This window comes from Columba livia, chromosome 2, assembly GCF_036013475.1.
Source record: "Columba livia isolate bColLiv1 breed racing homer chromosome 2, bColLiv1.pat.W.v2, whole genome shotgun sequence".
Lineage (NCBI taxonomy): Eukaryota > Metazoa > Chordata > Aves > Columbiformes > Columbidae > Columba > Columba livia.
In genome coordinates, this window is record NC_088603.1 from 34,518,887 (window position 1) to 34,538,804 (window position 19,918).

Here is a 19,918-nt window from a genome sequence, read left to right on the forward strand (position 1 = left end):
AGCTTACACTTTGGATCACAATGTGGAACATCAGCCTCCAAGAGTCAGAGGTCAATGGACTTTTCCATGACATAGATTTAAACGAGACTTCCTGGGATTGTGCACATATGCTTCTTGAACAGTTTACACTTGGAATATGACAAGTGAGAGAGATCTGCACATCAAATGGAAAAGTCCTCCTGAATGACAACTGTTAAAAAGTTTTAAAATCATAGGGCTCATAATATTCAGTCACAAATGGACGACAGACATAAATTCAGTTTTGATGCCAGCAAATAAGTAAAAAACAAAGTTACTCTAAAGAAAGAAAGCATACATTACCTAGACTGTATAGAAACTATAAATAACTGTCTTAAATAAGTTTTTTCTTCTGCAAAGGATCCAGCACCATAGAGTACAGATGCTTTGCAGCCCAGAAACCTACACAGAAATATGTGGCTTATCAAACTATAACTCAACCTTCTACAACCTTGCAATTCTGCCAACAGGAAAAACAAACAAACCAACCAAAACAAAAAACACAAACACCTACAATTGAGGTCATAATGCCGTTTACGATGCTGGCAAATAGTCATATGGGCACACATGACCCAAAACATTAATGCTTTCTAAGAAGTTTCGAGCAGAAGGTAGGATCCCCATAAGCATAGGCTTTTGAAGATTTTAATCCTGATATTTGACTCCAGGCAATTATATTTGCTCAATTTCAGATTAAGAAACAACAATTACAAACCACCTTTGTACGTAACTAACCTTGTACTTGCCCTTTACCAGAAAGGAGATAACTCTCTCAAGACAATCAAATGACTCGTGCCAGCTGAACAACTCACTGAGACAGACATATAAGATTAAACATTGATATATTCACTTGAATTTATACAAGCCATAGTAAATCAGATTCATATTGTTAAAGCAGTACAAAAGCAGCCATAGCCATACAGTGCCAAACCGAAGAGGAAGTAATTTCTAGAGCTTGAATGTTTTTTTTTTAAATCCTACTTTACTATTATTCCTTGCCACCTTCCACACAAAAGCACACTGTAAGTACAACTGCCATGCTGATAACCACAGAGTCAGTCAAAACTGACCATCTGCAAGCCAACTTGCTCCAGTTACATCCCGTTCTGCAGCTTGCAAAAGCCCTACTCTCTTTCAAACTATTTCATTTGCAGTGTATCCTCAAGGGTTAGCTTTTCTATCATCTGTAATATACCAATAGTTACATTCATTACAGGAAAATAAGAGCTATTACTTTCAAAACAGTTTTTCTTAGCAGCTGAAAAATACTTGTTTCCTATTTTCTTTTACTCCATGCAAACACTATTGTTTACATCTTGCTAAATCTTTAAGAAAGAACAAATATAAACAGCCTACTCTTAGATAAATAAAACACAGGCAGTTGAAAAATCTTGTCTTAAACTATGTTCTTTTTTATTCTGGATTAAAATAGTTAACAGTTTAACATAAATTAAAAAATCAAGGTAAAAACTATATGCATCATAAGGAAAGATAATTTAAAGTAGCATTAAAGTGAGTACAACCACAAGCTTAGCCAAATATATGTGAAACAACAAAAAGAAATGTGTATAAGGGAACAGTGTGCTAATACTACAGAAGTGACCTAATCCACACAGGTTTTTCAGTTTTTGCTTTAGCCACAAAATCCCCTAGGATTAAAATAAACAAAATTCCATAATAATAAAATAAAGGTATCTTCTTTATGCTTTGGTAAGAACAACCTAGAAAGCTTTAGAAATGTTGTCTGTTTTCTATGTATCTGCACTTCTGCAACTTGTGTCAAGGACATCTCTGAGCAGGCAATCCTGCAGCAGGTGACACAGCACCCTCACCGCTTCTGTAGGGAAAGCAGCGCTGCACAAGTTCACCATTCACAAGAAACTTTCTCTAAAGAACCCCAAGCAGAGCAAACTTACTGTTCTCATGTGCCCTAGTTTCCCTAAGCCCAAAGCATGCTACATCCCAGAGAAGTCACGAAATTCCCTTAAGCTTAAAGACAAATTAAAATAGTGAACTGAAATAAAATATTTGGAGAGCATAATCATATTGCAGCTCTTGTTTCAGTGTTGCATACAAGTCCCGAACCAACCAACGGACTTTTCAAGAGCACAGACCACTATTTTGGTAGCAATGCCATGACCTCTAGTTCCTTGCCTCCTCAAACTTCAGTGCTACTATAGTATACCTTTACTGGTAGTTATTCATTTAATCTAGCTGTTTGTGAAGTCTGTTTTCTGCAAGCTAGTTCTAAAAACATCTTTTCCTTTCTAAGTGAAAATTGCAAGTCATCTCAAGTTAGAGTTCACTCTGAACTTTCAGCCACATATCAAAAAAAGGTGTCAGGTAATTCAGCTTGTTGGAAAGACTCTCAGTGTACAGCATGCACATGCAGATGCTGCACAAAAGCTTGAGTATGACCTAAAAAGCATATGGAGAATTGAGCAGAGGTTGTACTTCACCTCTGAGCATCAACTGTTAAAGGTACAATTCCAACAGCTTCTACCATTACAGCATGTTGTTGCAGCTAAAGCATCCAACTAGCAAGTAGTTTAGCAGTGACTTATCACAAGGAAAAGACTCAGCTCACAAAGTAGAGATGGAAGTTTGAGCAGGCTCTTCACCTTCCATTTTTAATACTCTTAACCTTCTACTTTTAGTGGCAACATCAAGAATGCAACACTTTTTGCCAGAACTTCCCAGTGCCACTGGCCAAGAATGACATTTCAGGATATTCTGCCTATTTCCAATGCCTTTTTAAGTTTCTGCACCTCGTTTAACTAGAAAGGCAGAGATGCCTACCTGCAAGCCATGGACTGACTTCAGAAGATACTACACGAGCCCCATGAGGAAGAAATTTAGTAGCAGCTCTTGGGACCTCATTTCAACTGAATCTTCCTTCTGCCTTCACAAAACGTGGGCAGCTCCACAAACTAAGAACTACATTACAAAAGTTCAAGGTGCATTAGAAGTGACTTATTTTTATTTGCTAAAAATCAGTTATTACAAGTTCTAATTATTTTTTAAATAGTATTACTAGCATGAAAAGCATTTAAAGAGAACTCTGTCTCCTTTGAAATCATACCCTCCTTCACCAGACAGTTGCACATGTCTAGTTACAACTTCCCTCTACAACCTGGTCTCCTACTCTGCAGGCATTCATAAATTTTCATGTATCCATCAATATGAACTAGCCTTTCAAAACATTTCCACTTGTAGCTGAGAAAATCCAACACATTGCATCTGAAATAGGCATTAAACTATGCTTTTGGCATAAATCCTTAGACAGGTCAATGACTTGGATTTCCTGGAAACAGGCTTTAAAGAACTTAGTACAAGGAAGAATAACCCTTACAGCGTGCTTACCAAGAGTAGATCTACAATGTAGTGTAGTAACAGACATGATCAAATATGACTGTAAGAGTTTGATTTTACTTTTACTCCAAAGCACTTATTTTAAACAAGTGCTATGATACGTCCCATGACCCTAACCTTACTAATGCAGCAACACTAGCACTCTTTATAACATAATATTTGCAAATTATTATCTCCAGTATACCATTCTATCATATCACTAAAGATCATGAGGCAAAAGCAGGAATACACCACAGACTTCATAGCAGAAAGAGGTTTATGGTAGTCTATTGATCCACATTCTAGTAGCTCATTTTGACAGAAATAAGCTATATGAAGGTGCATTTTCCAGAGGAGAGGTATAAGGTTTAACAAAGCCAAATGTTGAGTCCTGCACTTGCGTCACAAAAATCCCAATTCAACACTCCAAGCTCAGGGAAGAGTGGCTGGAAAGCTGCCTGGTGGAAAAGGACCTGGGGGTGTTGATTGACAGCTGGCTGAACATGAGCCAGCAGTGTGCCCAGGGCTTGTATCAGGAATAGTGTGGCCAGCAGGACTAGACAAGTGATCACCCACCCCGGTACTCAGCACTGGTGAGGCCCCACCTTGAATCCTGTATTCAGTTTCGGGCCCCTCACTACAAGAAACACATTGAGGTGCTGGGAGAGTTCAGAGGAGGGTGACCAGGCTGGTGAGAGGCCTGGAGCACAAGTATGATGAGGAATGGTTGAAAGATCTGGGGCTGTTTGGCCTGGAGAAAAGGAGGCTAAGGAGAGACCTTATCACTGTCTACAACTACCTGAAAGGAGGTTGTAGCATGGAGGGTGTTGGTCTCTCTTCCAAGTAACAAGCGATAGGACAAGAAGAAATAGCCTCAGGTTGTGCCAGGGGATGTTTAGCTTGAATATTAGGTAACGTTTCTTCACGGAAAGGATTGCCAGGCAATGGAAGAGGCTGCCCACGGAAGTGGTTGAGTCACCACCCCTGAAGATGTTTAAAAGGCACATAGACAAGGTTCTTAGGGACATGGTTTAGTGGTGGACTTGACACTGTTAGGTTAATGGTTAGACTCAATTATCTCAAAGGTCTCTTCCAACCAAAATGATTCTATGACTCTATGATCAATACTGAAAACAACCTTAGGATTTAGTTTGCTTTGAGTGGTTTTTGATTGCTCCCTGTTAAGTTACAGAATTAGAATGAATCATCAATACATGCACATAATGCTGTGTTAAACAGCTTCTGGGAAAATATGCTTTATCTCTCTATGGCAGTTTTCTTCCTCCTATCTCTCCTTTCTCCCCCAACAACAGCCTTCCTACACAAGCCTGTTATACTCACAAGACTGGACATTTTAATTTGAAAAACATTTCAGAACACACAAGAAAAACTTTGTGGTGGTTTTGTGGTTTGTTTTTTTTTTTGTGGTGTTGTTTTTTGCTTGTTTGTTTACATGCTTTATAAGCAACAGAAAAACATGACTTTTTTAGTAAAACTTTTAAAAAGTAACAGCAGGACCCACATTTCTGTCTCATTCAGAAAAGATACATCCAACACATTAAATGCTCTATTGTCATATATAACTTCAATGCTGTAGTACAGACATGTGCACAACTTGAAGTCTCAGATAATTTATTACCCTGTACGTCTTGCTCTGTATTGTAATGTTTTCTAAAAAGTCAAATCCCAAAAGCATAATAGTGGCAAAGCAGAAAAAAGTGTTAATTGTCTTACATTGTAGGGCATATTAATTTAGATTGAATTCCTATTAGAAGAAAAAGCTTTTCAAGTAAAATGTTCCCACTTGATGAAAGTATCTAAAGCTCAGAATATTAATTATTCAAATAAAGAAATACAAATCTAATGAAACTCAAGTTACATAGGGTCTGGAGAGACTTTTATTTGAGCAATTCAGCACAGATTTCCAAGGTAAATGGTAATCAAGTAATGTGCCATTGTTCCAAAGCCATAACAAAGTTTCTACTGGATTTGTATTGATATCGCTTAGGTAGCAGAAAAGAGTTTAAGATTAAAAATAATGGAGCAAGCATTCATTTTCTTTTCCCATTTCTTTTATTTGCATTGTCATTAAATCTCAAGATGTCTTCTGCTCAAGACAGGCCTGGTGTCTAAGTGCATTCTTTAAGACCTTCATATGTAGTATTTCTAGAATAAGTGAGCAGTTTTTCAATATTCAGTTATAAATTCAGAGCCCTGGTCTAGAGCACAGACTTTAGGATTTAGAGCCCGACAACTATTTCTGTAGCCTAACAACAAAGCAGTCAAAATTTTTTTCTATAATAATCTGAAGTCCACGAACCTGCAACTTGATTTAACGCATCCTGTTTAAAAGCAGCAACTGAAAAGTCACTTGAATGGCAGATGGAATTATGACAATACATGCAAATTGGTCATTGACTACACATGTATTTGGGACACAGTGGACTCAAATGAACCAGAGCCGAATGACATCAATACAGCTTAATAACCCTAGGAAGCAACATGTTGTGTTCAAAAATAAAGGTCATATCCATAGGAAAAGGGAGTTGTAGTGATCCAAGAGTAGAATAAAAAAGAAATAAATATAATCTCAGTGAAGAGATTATAAACAGTATGACATTCGAGGGGTGGGTGTTCATAACGGCACAACACAAAAGGCTCATATTCATCATTTAAAATCAGCAGACACATTTAAGGAACCCCTTGAAGGGTAAAAGTGGCATTATTTGGTTCCTGTTTCATCAGTTAACTTCCTGTTGACACTTTTGTCAGTTCCTCTGTTTACTGCACAAGCAGAGACCTTCTTTTAGGTGTTCCTTCTTCCCTTGATGTCAAACTCACATCTTACTGCTGCTACTGAATTTATAGAGGACTTTTACCACACCAAAAACAAGTTGTAAATGGTTAAGTAAGTTAGTCCTTGTCACTGTTTCACTAGATTGCAGCAACTTTGTGAACATTTGTGAGTTATCATCCACTTATTTGCCAGAGTAGGACAAAATATTTAAGACACTTTTAAATACCACTAAAATGGGAAAGAATCAAAGATGTTCATTACTTTCTTAAGGAACAAATGAATGTATACACTACACATGCAAAGGAACTGCATGGTATAGAGACATTCTCTGATTATGCTAAGTTTCAGGTAGAAAATCCGTATCAGTTTTCCTTGTACAGCTACAGCTTGCCAGTAATATCAATTTGAGATAAAATATCCCTGCATAAATAACCACTACATTTGAGTAAGAACTCTTGGTAAACAACGAAAATGCACGTGCTTCACACACTCTTAAACCTTGGTGTAAGACAAAAGGAATAGTATTGAAAATATGTAAGCCAAACAAAAGTTACTAAGGCAGCAAAAATATTAAAAGTCATAGAGATTGCTAATCTACTCAGTCAATCTCTAACATGACGCAAAAGTGCTGGAAGGATAGTTCTGCTGTATTTTCACACATTATAGGAAATTCAACAAAAGTGCAACCAATTCTAGCTTAAAAAAAAAAAAACACACACAACACAGAATTCTGATACTTCAAGCAGTATCATTGAGTACTCTGCAAAACAGATGTTCCCTTTGTTGTGTTTCACTAAGTAACATGGCAAATTTGATTGTCTGAAGTACAGTGTCGCAAAAATACCCATCATTTACAGTACTGACATAAAATGCTGCAGAGAAAACAGGTAGAAGGGAAAGATGCTTGATTTTTTTCCCCCTCAGCTTTACAATTAAATATAACTCTCATTCTCTCATGACAGGCAGCAGGAATTAGTAAACACTATACCAGCACTGGCAAAGCTACAAAACGCATGTGTAAGCGGACGCACAGAATTACTGTCAAAAGCCTCCCACCTGCTCCCCTGGCTGCTGCACTGGGAATTTAGTTCAAAGCAGGAAAAAAAATGCAGGAGCCTATTAGTCTTTCTAGACCTGACATATGGAGTCAATATAACTGGGAGTATGAGAGACATAAGTGTAAAGACTACAGCTTATTGAGTCTAAAAGCTGTAACTGAGTAAAAGCCGTAGCACATCTGCAGCATGTGACATGAAGCAGATAAGTATTTTGGCACAACCCAAATTAAGTAAATAGGGAAGGTATTATTTTAGCTGAGCAGACAGTAATTGGTTCAGCCAGATGTGCTACTAACCATAAATTGTAGAATAATATTCAGAATTTCACTGGTAAATCCACTGTAGAGCTACTGTAAGAAACATAAAATTGTTGCTTTGGCATTAAGTACCAAGAGCTAAGGAATTCCTAAACATCACTCCTCCCCACGGTTTAGAAAAAAATGCTTTTTATCAGCCTAACACAAAATATATGATGTTGTAGTCTGATTTTGCAACTTACTTCAACTCTGGAAAAGTAATACAACATCCTTCAGCCAGCAAATACTGAGAAGAAATGTTACTGGAGAAAAAGCTTTTAATTTTGTATCTGGAGATCCTATAGCCTGCTTCCTCAGATAGAGATGTTACTATAGTATACCCAACATGTCTTTCATAATAGACTGTTTGAAAATATTCACAGTAACCTAATGTTCAAAGATGTTGGCATTTTTTAAATATTTATTAAATCACCTTAATGCTTTTACATGTATTCCAGCCATTTCCTTTAGTACAGAAAATACTACAGGATTAAAAAGAATTTAAAATACAAACCAATTGTCTTTATATGAGAACAGGGTTCAAGTACTTGAAAACAAACCACAAAGATATTGTACAGTCTTGTCCATTAACCAGACATTCATGAAGACCTTATATTTTCCAGCACTAGCTTCAATACTCAGACTGCTAGACAGATTAATTATTGAGTATTAGATTTCTCTATCGCGTATTTAAAGTGTAATGGGCTTCCTGCCCCCTTTCTAAAAACAGAATTGCAATAAAATATAGTAATAGTACTGATTCATGGTGTTTAGTATTAACAAAAATATTGAAGCTGCATGCACTATTCATCAGGTTGAAGTTAATGTCTTGCCGAAGCATAAATATTTATCCAGAGCAAACAACAGGAAACCTTAGGAGACAGCATGGCTTTAAGCACTGAAATGAGTTAATTAGTATCCAGTTCAGCTTCAGAGCATACTACACTATTTTTAATTAAAGGTTAGCTTCCAAATAGAAAAAAACTAACAAAATGCAAAGGATATCTTATCTCTTACCTAAAAGAACCCTCTTTAGTAGCTATCAAAGGTGCCCGAAATATACAGTTTCTGTCACTAAATTTAGAATGAGAGCTCTTATGCTAATTAGGATGTAAAACAAATACTCAGCAACATTTGCATCAGGAAAAGGCATGTTTTACTACTCAGCTAGTATTGCTTTTACCTAAGTGTCTTTGTTATGCTTTGATTGCCACATAGCATTTCATCTCACCAAGCGTTAGAGATGGAAGAAGACAAACATACATCTGTTTTGGAGAGATTTCCAGTCTTCATTTCCAGTCTTCATCTCAACAATCGGATGATTCTCCAGCAATAATGGTCATTTAAAACAAACTTAAGAAATTTTTCTCATGCACACCCTCACTTTTCATGGCATTCTCCATACAGAAGAGTGACAATTATTAAGTATCTGCCCAAATTCCACATGCTTTATTGATTCCAGTTCTAATAAATAGTACTCCTAGTAACAACTATTTATCAAACCCATTTGCATTAAATTTGTACACCATTTAGAAGTTACACTGAAGGCTTACACGAAACCCTTAATTCATCACACTGAATCAAACACACCAACATCCTCCCATTTCTAGCACTGCAATGACAAGAAAGGGTTGCTTTTGGACAACTTCAGTACTCATTTGTGCTGCAAGCAATGCTGCTTTTATTCACTACCTTTCCAGCTGTTATCAAAGCACGTAAGTTCATGTGGGGATGTGTCTAAAGAAATCGCTGTAAATAACAGCCACCCTCCCAAACTAAGCTGCTATTCTATTTTTATTCTGCTGCTCATGAACATGGTCCTAATTAGGACAAAGGCTTCACAATGGTTGCACCAAAAGTACAAGAAAACACTTCATATCCTGTATTATTTTAGATGTACTATACACTGAAAACTATTACAGTTGTTGGATCTTTCAGATGTTGTGGTGTTGGTTTTTTTTTTTAATCTAATCCAGAAGTATTTGAGTTTTCATGCTACCAAAGTTCCAGCACAAATTGTAATAGAAATCTGATGATTTACAATACAAACAAATGCAGAAGCATTTCACCCCTTCAGCCTCATGGAAAACTTCTTAAATTTCACCAATGTTTCAAGTAACTTCAAATATTTAAAGTGTCAGTTATTTATAAGGAAAATCTTGAGAGCATGCAGAGCACTTAGTCTTAAAAGTGTGTGCCTACACTTACAGTATACATTAGAGTACGGGAACATTCTGGTCAATGCAGGAACTAATAAAACACTTTAATACCATGCAGAGCTTGAGCAGCCTAGAAGCTTTAAACATGGTCTTGCAGCAATGTGCAGTTGCCACACATTCGAAGTATTTTCATACTTTAGCACACTGTATTCAACAACACGGATCTGACACAGCTTTCAGTCCTTGTCCTGACACCACTTTGTTATTGCCTTCCAAGATTATCTCAAGAAGCATTTCAAATAAATTAATCCAATTTAAGTTCCTAATTAACTGATGCTAATAAAACAATGCTTTAATTCCAACACGTTCTCCACTCCCAAAGGTGCATTTAATAGGTCACCATTTCAATTCTGGCAAATGAGGACAGCAAGCTGCCAAAAGGGCCACTTTTTTTTTTTTGGAAAAGAAAGGAAATATGGATTTAAATAAAAGATATCATGCATACAATTCTAATTAAGGTGTGGGGTTTTTTATACTCACATAATTAAACACAACAGCATTAACAAATCAAAAGCTGTAATTTTGTTGAGCAGGAAAACTATCAGATTTCAGTAAAACAATAAATAATTTCAAGTACATCCTACCAAGTACAAACCAACACACTGAAAATCACTGCATATAAAGTAGAGGTTTTAAGCACATAGTATTTCCATAATACCATGCAAGAAACCTTAGATATTACATAGAGTCACTCCGGTCATCAAGCTATTATATCTCAGAAGATAAATACAAATTGGCAGACTCCAATTTTTCTGAAGTGTAACAGATTCAGACTCTAGTTCTCCTCACTTCACAGACAACAGAGCACACACACAGTGAAGGTCATATCATCTGTGTTCTCAGTTCCTATCCCGTATGATGGGATCTCCTGCTTAAACTTCATGCCTGTTGCTCCAAGAATAATGACTGCTTGGTAACTGGTAACACCGTGATACACAAGTACAGTGATTCATATGCATTAATCTCCATCTACGCCAGCAAAACCACCCGCACAAATCCTATGGTAGACTGAAGTATAAGCTTTGTACCCAATCATGCATTTTTTAAGAGAGGAAGCGTGCCAGGTTACACAGAGAGCATATTTGCCTAAGTAAAGCCTTGGGAATGAAACCTGGCCTGGTGATCCACCTAAGAGATTTAAGTCTAAGCTTGTATGTTTGTAGAGTGCCCAGGTGATCTTTGTTAAGAATCCAAGTGCTACTGCATTTTAATATTCTCATCAATGTAAACATTTACACCTCATAAGAGTTTCATTTAAAAGCCTCAAATATAAAGAGTGCTCCATAGGCTCATAGTCCCAAATGAAAGCCTGGGAACTGTGACTTTTCTCTTACAAATCACACAGATTTCTCAAACTATGCATCTTCTAAACAACCTGAAACAAACAGGTGTCACATCAGGCCATAAAAAGTATGTTTATTTTCTAATTAAAATAGCCAGACATTAGTCAACATTAGATAACTAATAGGTCTCCAGAACAAACAAGCATTTTCACGTTGTGTGGATTTAAAGTCACAGGTTAAGAGAAAACCAAATATTTACCTTAAGTCAGGATTTAATGATAATGCATTTCCTGACATGAACATACAGAGACGGCAGAAGATATTGGTGTTTTACACTAGCATGTACTAAGAATTAGACTAACTCGGCAACTTACTGCTAGGTTTGATAAAGTCATAACATGCATCAGTAAACGGTCTCTTCTCCCAGCTCAGAGCCAGCCCCATTGTGCTAAGTAAAATATAGATGACACATGTCACTGGTAGCGCCTAGCCTTGCAATATAGCACGCACATGCTTGTTTGTGATACAAGTCCTTGCAAAATTAGAATCCCAGTGACTTAACTACCCAGCTATGCCTGTGAACATGTCTACCATGGACACTCTCAAGTGGAAGAAAACCCTCTCATTCAGGAGACTATGGCTGAAGTTCAACATAATTCTGCCTGTGAAAGCCTTTTTACTTGTAAGAAGCATTCTGAATAAATTTAACTTGTACCTTCAAAACAGTTCAACACTGAAAAGCAAGCAAATTGCTACAGTTAATAAATCATCCAAAGCAATACTGAACTTCCTCAAAACTGTCACCCCTCCGATAAAAGGCCTGTTAAAAGTACCTTGCCTCACAAAGAGGTTATCACAGAAGAGAAGCAGATGAGTTTTGCATTTCAAAAGTAGTATTTTCATATTGTCTTCTTACTCTGGAGGAAAAATATGTCCAAGAACAGTGCCAGATAGATCTAAAACTAAAAGAATATTACTTTAAACAAAAGTATTTCACTGATGAAAGTAAAATAGTTTGGAAGTTACTTTGACTAAGTTTTATAATGCTACTTACTTTACACAACATAAAATAACTTGTTGAAAGGTGGAGAGGACAACAAAAGCAAAGCACTATCATAGGTAAAGGCATTCTGTGAAAAGCACAGGCTTCTGAAAAGACACTTGGCAGCATCTAGCTGCATTACTGGATGGAAAAACTGTAGAAAAGCCTTTTAGATGCAATCAAAAGCAATCACCAATGTCACTCTACACTTTGCTACGTAAAACTGCTTGTTGCTTCTTTGCAGTGCCACTTGTTCCAGTTTTCTTAAAACAAACAAACAAACAAACAAACACACAACAAAAAAAAACTAAAACTAATCACCAAATCTGAATCTGCACGTAATAAAACTTCCTAACAGCAATCACTTAATAGCAACTTTTGTACTTTGTTCTTCTGTAGTTTTCTTCTCACACACTAGCAGTTTATATTAAAAATTATGGAAGATCAGTGCTAACAAGACTTAATAATCCCCGAGCAGGCAAATCTTTTCCTTGTGAACTTAAGACTCGAAGAGCTTTATCAGGATAGAGTTTGAATTCAATGGGACTGGACACAAACATGACGGTTTTCCGGATTACAGGGCACATGATCAGTCCACGAACATCACCTTTGCTTTTACCATTACCTTTAAAACACAAAGCACAGAGCGATTTAATTTAACGTACGTGTAGTTAAATAACGAAGCCTACACAGGCACAACCCCCTGCAGTCTGCGACACTTCCTTCTTAGGAACCTCAACCGCAAACTCTCAGTAATTGCAACTGTTGCTGCCACCTCTCGCATCCCTACCCACGGACACCGAACTCAATGCGGCAGGGGAAAAAAATAATAAAAACAACAAACACACACACAGAATAGACGGGAGAGAATGAAAGCACTTCACAGCAGGCAACTAAACTACGTCCTAAATCTCCCAGGAGGGCACACGCGCGCAGCGGGAGCAGCGGGCAGGCGGCTGCCGGACACCCCGCTGGCTGCCCCTGCTCCGCGGAGACGAGCGGGAGCAGCTCCTTTGTCTCGCCCACAGCCCCAGCTGCCTTCTCCAGGCGACACCAGTGCCCGCTGCCCCGCCAGCCCCGAGCCGCCCCAGCGGGGTCACCGCTTCCCGCCTCTGCCCTCCCCGATCGCCGCTCGGGGAGACGGGGCGCGGGAGGACGCCGGCAGGCGGCCAGGATGCCGGCGGCGCTCCGAGGGGACCCGCGGGAAGAGGGGAGCCCGAAGCCGCTCCCCGGAGCGCCACCCCGTGGCCCCGCTCACCCCGCCCCACACTGGGGGCACGGACCTGCTCTCCCCGGCTAAGCGGGAGGAGGCCCGCCGAGCCCGTCACGGCCCCCCGCCCTGACCCTCCACCGCGCTCCGGGCACCGGCCCGTCCCTCGGCCCCGCCGCAGCAACTCCGTCGCCACCTCCCTCCCCACGCGCGAGGCCGGCGGGTAACGGCCGCCCCAGCGGCGCGCCCACGGCTGCCCCGGGGCGGGGCGGGAGCGCCCGCCGCGGGGTCGGTGCGCGGGACCCGGTGCCACCGGGCTCTCCTTAACCGGCCGTTAGTTGCCCAACGGCCGTCAACCGTCCCGGCGGCGCAGAGCGCTGCCCCTGCCCCGCGCGGGAAGAGTTGGCTCGGCGGGAACGGCCGCCGGTCACACTCACCCCTCCCGCCCGACAACGGCTCCGGCGCCGCGGCCGCCCGCGGACTTACTCGCCCGCCGGGAGCGACAGCGGCGAGGGCGGGCAGGGGCTGGCTGGCACCGCCCGACCCCGCTGCTGCCTGGCGGGGGCCGCAGCCAATGGAAGGGCGAAGCGCGGTCACGCCAGCCAATAGAATGGCAGAGCGGACGGTGCGGGAGCCCGCGCCCTCCTCTCCCCCAATGGGTGGTGCTGCCCCGCTCCGAGGGCGGGCGGCGGCGGGGCCGGGCGGGAGGCGGCGGCCGGGCTGGAGGGCGCTCTGGGGGGGCGAGCGCCACCGCGTCCCGCAGCCGCAGGCCCCGAAACGTGGGAGGCGGCGGCGGGCCCGGGGAGGGGCGAGAATAAGTCATTGTCTCCCCGCCGGGGCTGAATCAGGAACGTGATTCCAGCGCCGGGCAGCACCCAGCCCTGGCCACGGGGAAGCCGAAGCGGAGCCCGGGGCGCCGGGGAGGGTCGTGTCCCGACGGGGGAATGCTGCGGGGAGTGCCCGCCGTCGGAGCTGTCACACGGAACAAAACACGCACCGGCAGCGCTTGGGCTGTGTTCGAGGCTGTCCGAAAACACGCACCCCCTCCTCCCCCGGCCCTCCGGCTACCAGCGCAGAGAAATGACAGCAGAGCTGGCGATGGGCTGACTAATGAGCCTGTAAAGCAAAATAAAGTCTTTAACTTCCCCAGCCCTAACAAAGAGACGATTATACCGGCTGACAGCTCCGCAAGGGATGTTTCCAGGCACCTAAATGAGAATGTCTCATAATTCAATGCCTCTTAATTTTTAACAGGCGTTTCTTTATTATTATTATTTAGATGCTGGATTCTTATCAGCCTTCACAAAGTGGAACAACTGAGGGCAGCTCTCAGTCCACAGTGGTCTAAGGCCTTTTTTCAATTACTTTTCTCTTTTTTTTAAGGGTTGGGTTTTTTTTTTCCTACTGACTTCATCCTTGGATTGCTGAGGAAGGATCTTGAAATAAAAATGAATACTGCACACTTAGCTACTTTTTGTTTTAATTAAAGTTCAGTTTACATTTTTTATTACAACCAGAGTTTCTCCACAAGTATGCTTTGAGGATTAGGTTTTAATCCTCAGAAGCACATGCTTATGGTAATCTTCAGGATTAATAAAGATTAAATTAATCGGTAATCTAATTGCTGTGTGGTGAAACCAAAGCAAGGAGGCTGTGATTTGGTCAGTGTCAAATACCATGTAATGACAGAGCCAGAATTAGCTCTACCAACACTGTCACAAAGTGTTGCCCCATATAATTAGTCATTTAAAAATCATGCTCTTCTATTCATTACTAGTTGTAATTTCCTAAATAACTTTGTACAGGTAGATGGCCTGGTCACCGAAAAGTTTGACTTCCCTGGAGCCTTGAACCTGAGAAAATGGCAGGTTCAACACATTTCTTCCAGACTTCATGGCCATCCTGTCCATGCACATTGGTACCTTTCTGTCTGAGCTGTATCTAGACCTGTGGTGATGTACCATTTAGTTCCACAGGTATCTAATGTATCCTTTGAATGTATCGACAATAAAATGCATGCATTCTTTTCAAGGATCTTTTAGAATACAAATTCTAATACATAAAATCTTCTTTTAAAATACATCTTTCTTACTAAGCCATTTGTCTTCAGAATACTCCTGCTGTGGTACAATCTAAATTCATTCTGGCATCAGTTTCTATGACACTGGATAAAATAGGTCTGTTTTCTCAAAATGAAAGATGATGATAGTTCCAACAAAGGTGTAAAAGAGCTTTATTATTTTACTAAGATGAAGAGAGACAATTAAATGCCATAATCTTGGGAACAACCAAATGGAACTTTATGAGTGAGATAATAAATTTCTACCTTAGAAAGAATATACATCTGAATCACAGCCAGAATACTTAATAGTTTGGGGGGTTTTAAGCTCTTTATCCGAGTTTCTCTGCACTTCCACCACTACTTCTGCCAAAAACAGTGCAGGCACATGCAGTTCCCATCACAGTATTTTCCATGCCTGCTGCCTGGACCTATTCCTGAGCCCCTTCTGCTTTTTGTCACTCTGCAGTTACACAAAACACCAAATCACTTCAGTTTGAAGAGGGGCAAATAGAAAAAACATCCAAGTTTTTTTGAACACGATTCTGTTCCCTGAGCTGGTTTAATGCTCAGTCCTGCAGTTGCAAGAGCAGCACAGACCAAAGAACAAGCGGTGGGAGCAAAGACAGAGCTGTGCAGGAAGAGTTTGTTAACCTGCATCCTCATATTCACTGTACGTACAGTGTCAGGAGGAAAACTGGGCGCTAATGTGGCCTGTGACACACACAACATACTAAGTAACCCTGATAATTGCAAAGAGAGGTACTGAGATCATACTGTCATTAGTTATTAATTTTACTGTTATTGATGTGTTATGACTCTAATGATTAGTTAAAATAATGAATCATCCACAAACAAAAGGCAGGCAAATTCTTCACATGCAATGTGAATGTTCTGCAATGTCAGGTCACATTGTCAAAAGAAAATACTTCACCTTATATTACTTCCACAGATTTTAATAACTCCCGAATTATTTTAATGTTTTAGGCATTCTTACCACATTAGCCTTAAATATTCTAAATGCACAAAACTATATGCAATACATTTTTTCATGTGTTTATATTTCTGTGCATAGATGTTCACATCATTTGCTGTCTTTTAGTCTCACGTTCATGGCAGGTTTTTTTTTGCCATTAGCAATCCATTTCAAATTGCCCTCTAAGAGGAGGGTTACAAAGAATCAGAACTTCTGTTCCATTTCCCCAGCCAGGGCTGCTCAGAGTTGTTTCAGAAACAGTATTTCCAGGAAGAAGTTTCCTTTACATTTCATAAAACATTCTCATTGCTCAGGAACATAATTTGGAACCTCCAGCTTCTGTCTGCTTCATTATTTTTGCTCTGTGCATTTTAAGTTCTTATATTTAGATTGTGAACTATAATGGAGTTGTAAGCTTCTTTAAAAATAGAAATCCTTTATACCAATTGTAATCTCTGTCATAGGACTGTGTTCTTCAAGCTCAATTCAATGCACAGTCTGTTTTTAAAAGATAGTGCATCTGGACATTGGGAAAAAAACAGTGGTTATTTCCAGTCATCTGATCTCATAGCAAATCTGTGGCCTGTAAGACACCGAGACGGGACTATTTAGGGAGAGAGACGAACTCCAGAAGTGACATTTTGTTGGTCCCCTGTCGCGGTGCCAGCCTAGGCCAGGCTGGTTGTGACCATAACAACTGCACACACTGCTGGATGGATGGCAGCACGTTTGTGCAGCAGCTCGTCTTTTAGTTAGGATGGAGTAACGCTCACTTCAGAATTAAGAGCGGTCTGTAGTCTTGATTAGAAATTCAGCTAACATTCTCAAAGATGCCCAGAACTCGCATTGCTCTCTTACAGAGCCTTTGATAACTCCACTAATTGGGACTGCGCGGAAGCATCGAGTCGTTCTTCCAGTCAGCAGAGTTCCAAGAGCTTTGTATCAAACGCAGAGGGCTCTGGAGACTCCTGGTCTGGCATCCTCCATGAAAACAGTTTCAGTAGCCAAAGCATGTAAAAAGTCAGGGGGGGAAAGAAAAAAAAAACATGCTGACCTGGGAACAAATACCAGATATTCTGAAACTTCCTTTGAAATAGAAATAAGAAGCCAACACTTCCTACAAAAACACAAATTCTGCAATTTTTATTTTGGGAGCTCTAAAACAACTGACAAATAAAATATTTTGACAGCGTCAGAGGTTTAGTTTTGACTTACGGTTTTCCTCTTAATATTCTAGTTTCAATCGCAAGTAAAATATTTTGAAAACTTTCTCTTGAAAACATAAAATGTGACTTTTGGTAGAAAGATATCAGTTTCGTTTATGAAATCCATGTTTTGATAGCAAACGGCTCTAACAGAAAGCTCTTCACCAGATATTCCAGGAAAGTGAAAAAATCACTAACATCTGTTTGACTCTGAAACACTGAAGATCTCTCAGTCTCAGATTTCTCATATTATCACAAAACACTCAAAAGGAAAATGTTTAAGAAATAAGGCATCTATCAACATTTTGTTCGTCCATTGATTGAATTAAGTCCTTTTAGTAGAATTTCAGGTTTTTTAAAAAATCATACACTAACATAGAACTATTAAAAAAATTGTTTACTTTGTAGTTTATGATAAGTTTTATTTATTCTAAATAAAGATAGCATTTAGCTTATGTTTTCTACTGGCCTGGAGTTCTCTTTAGGTCTCCTTAGTTTTTCTTGGCAAAACTTACACACAAGCATAATGCTACTATGCCTTGATTTGCTAATATTTAAAAAAAAAAAAAAATGTTACGAAAACACTATAGTAGAATTAAAACCAAAATAGTTAATTTATTCTACCATTCCAAGGCTTTCAAAAGATTTAAATTCACATAATTCATTTTTAAACCAAGTTTGACTTGTTGTTGAAGGCCAGTTCTCTAAACATGTTGTCTAAACATGTTCTGTATCAGCATTACAATACTAGTGAATAAAACGTAAAAGCCCCTGATTTTGATCGAGTTTTAAGGAAAAGCTACTATGAGGATTTGAAAACAGAAAAAGCTTTTTCTTACTGTACCAGTAATGTAAGGCAAAATTTTAAAAACCTAGCAACCAAATAATAATAAACGTAAATAATGCATCAGCTGTCCTTACTACATGAGAGTTAGGAAAAACATTACTACTTCTTCACCACACTTTAAAAGCAGATGTTAAAAGCACATATACAGGTTTGTTAGTGCAGCACTTCACAAGATTAATTGCTTGAGTGGAAAGACACAAGCATTGCATCAAAGCTCATGTCCTCCAGAATCCTAGAAACAAGCCTAGAGGTGAGGAAGGGGAAGAGGAGAATTACATGGGGGTTTCTCTCATAAGAAGTACAGAAATGAGAGCAGGAAAGGCTGTATTTGGGAGGGGAAAATGGGAAAAATGTGACAAGGATCCAGCACAACACCTCCTGGGAGTTCTGTAGAACATTCCCTCTGTATCACCACAGCCCTTCCTGCTTACTGAAGTATCAAAATAAATGCTGCTAACCACCAGGCCTTTTATGCAACATCCCTACATTGGTATTAGCAGCTCAATTAAAGTATCGCAGCTACTTTAATTATCACAGCTGAGCTGGATTTCCTCTCCCTAACCACAACTGTTTGTGGTGCCTGACTGGGAGGAGGAGCAGGGCGGGCTGATGGAGATGCTGCACAAGTAAAAGTGAGAAGAAAATGATGTGGGGCAATCCAAGGATTTTTACATGTTCAGGTGGTCACTAATTGTCATTCCTACAGAGAATTCCTCTCCCAGCACACATGTGCCTGGGCATGCTGACAATATTTTGAGTGTGTGTATTTATTGTCTCGCTGCTGGACTGAGGACAACGAACAGCTCAGTTTACAAGAGCTGTCAGACACTCTGACCAGCCTAAGAGCTGCATATTGTTTTCAGGAGATACTTACAGTCCTGCAATGTCTCCCAGCGAGCAAACTAGCCCATGGTGGGACCCGGGGGATCCCCCATGAGAAGCCCTGTCCCCCAGGGCAGAGCTGCTCAGCATCTTGGGGTGCTGGGTTTGCAGGAGGCCGGTCGGGCTGTTCTCACCACTTCCTCCCTCGGCGTGTGGTGAGATGATGAAGAGGGTGCGGTTGGGCTCAGAGCGACCAGCTGACATTTCATTACTGCTTGGTCTTGGGTCAGGCTTGTCAGCTTTTCCTTTGAATCACGAGAGCTGGAAACATACGCTTTCATAAAGGAATCCCTCCCTTCTGGTGTAATCCCATCAGCCCCAAGAAACAGGGTGCTAGAGCCAAGCCTACAGAGTGCATAACGTCTTCTGCTAACCCAGAGAAGCAGCCTGATATCCTGCTTGGACACCCTGACACTGGCGTGTGTTAGTAAGCCCATGGCATGTGTACTGTGTTTGGGTCCATACAGAACTGCTGGAAGCAGCCCTGCAAAGCAGCGTCAGTGTCTCTATACAGCAACATCTTTTCGGTCTGACCCATGGACCCATCTACCCCCAGCTGTAGCTCTTCTGGGGTGCAAGAACCAGTCTGGAGACTCCACATGTCAAGCAAAGAGCTTCCCCCCGGGGGAAAGTTAAGGCTTCAGCTAGATTATGAAGTTTCATAACCCTGGGAGA

General features: G+C 40.5%; 1 protein-coding gene across 13 annotated transcripts in view; it reads right to left on the minus strand.

Moving 5' to 3' along the window:
• Nucleotides 1–13,855, minus strand: part of HYCC1 (hyccin PI4KA lipid kinase complex subunit 1) — a 48,263-nt gene extending 34,408 nt beyond the window's left edge. For 2 of the 13 annotated variants that reach the window (XM_065051299.1, XM_065051296.1), the window contains exons 1-2: nt 13,712–13,773; nt 11,856–11,984 (exon numbers count right to left, since the gene is read on the minus strand). The gene's annotated coding sequence lies outside the window, so the exon portion shown is untranslated. Of the gene's footprint in view, nt 1–11,855; nt 11,985–13,711 lie in introns of all 13 variants that reach the window. The other 11 variants (XM_065051293.1, XM_065051302.1, XM_065051291.1 and 8 more) reach the window with 8 other exon arrangements.
• Nucleotides 13,856–19,918: the final 6,063 nt, after the last annotated feature.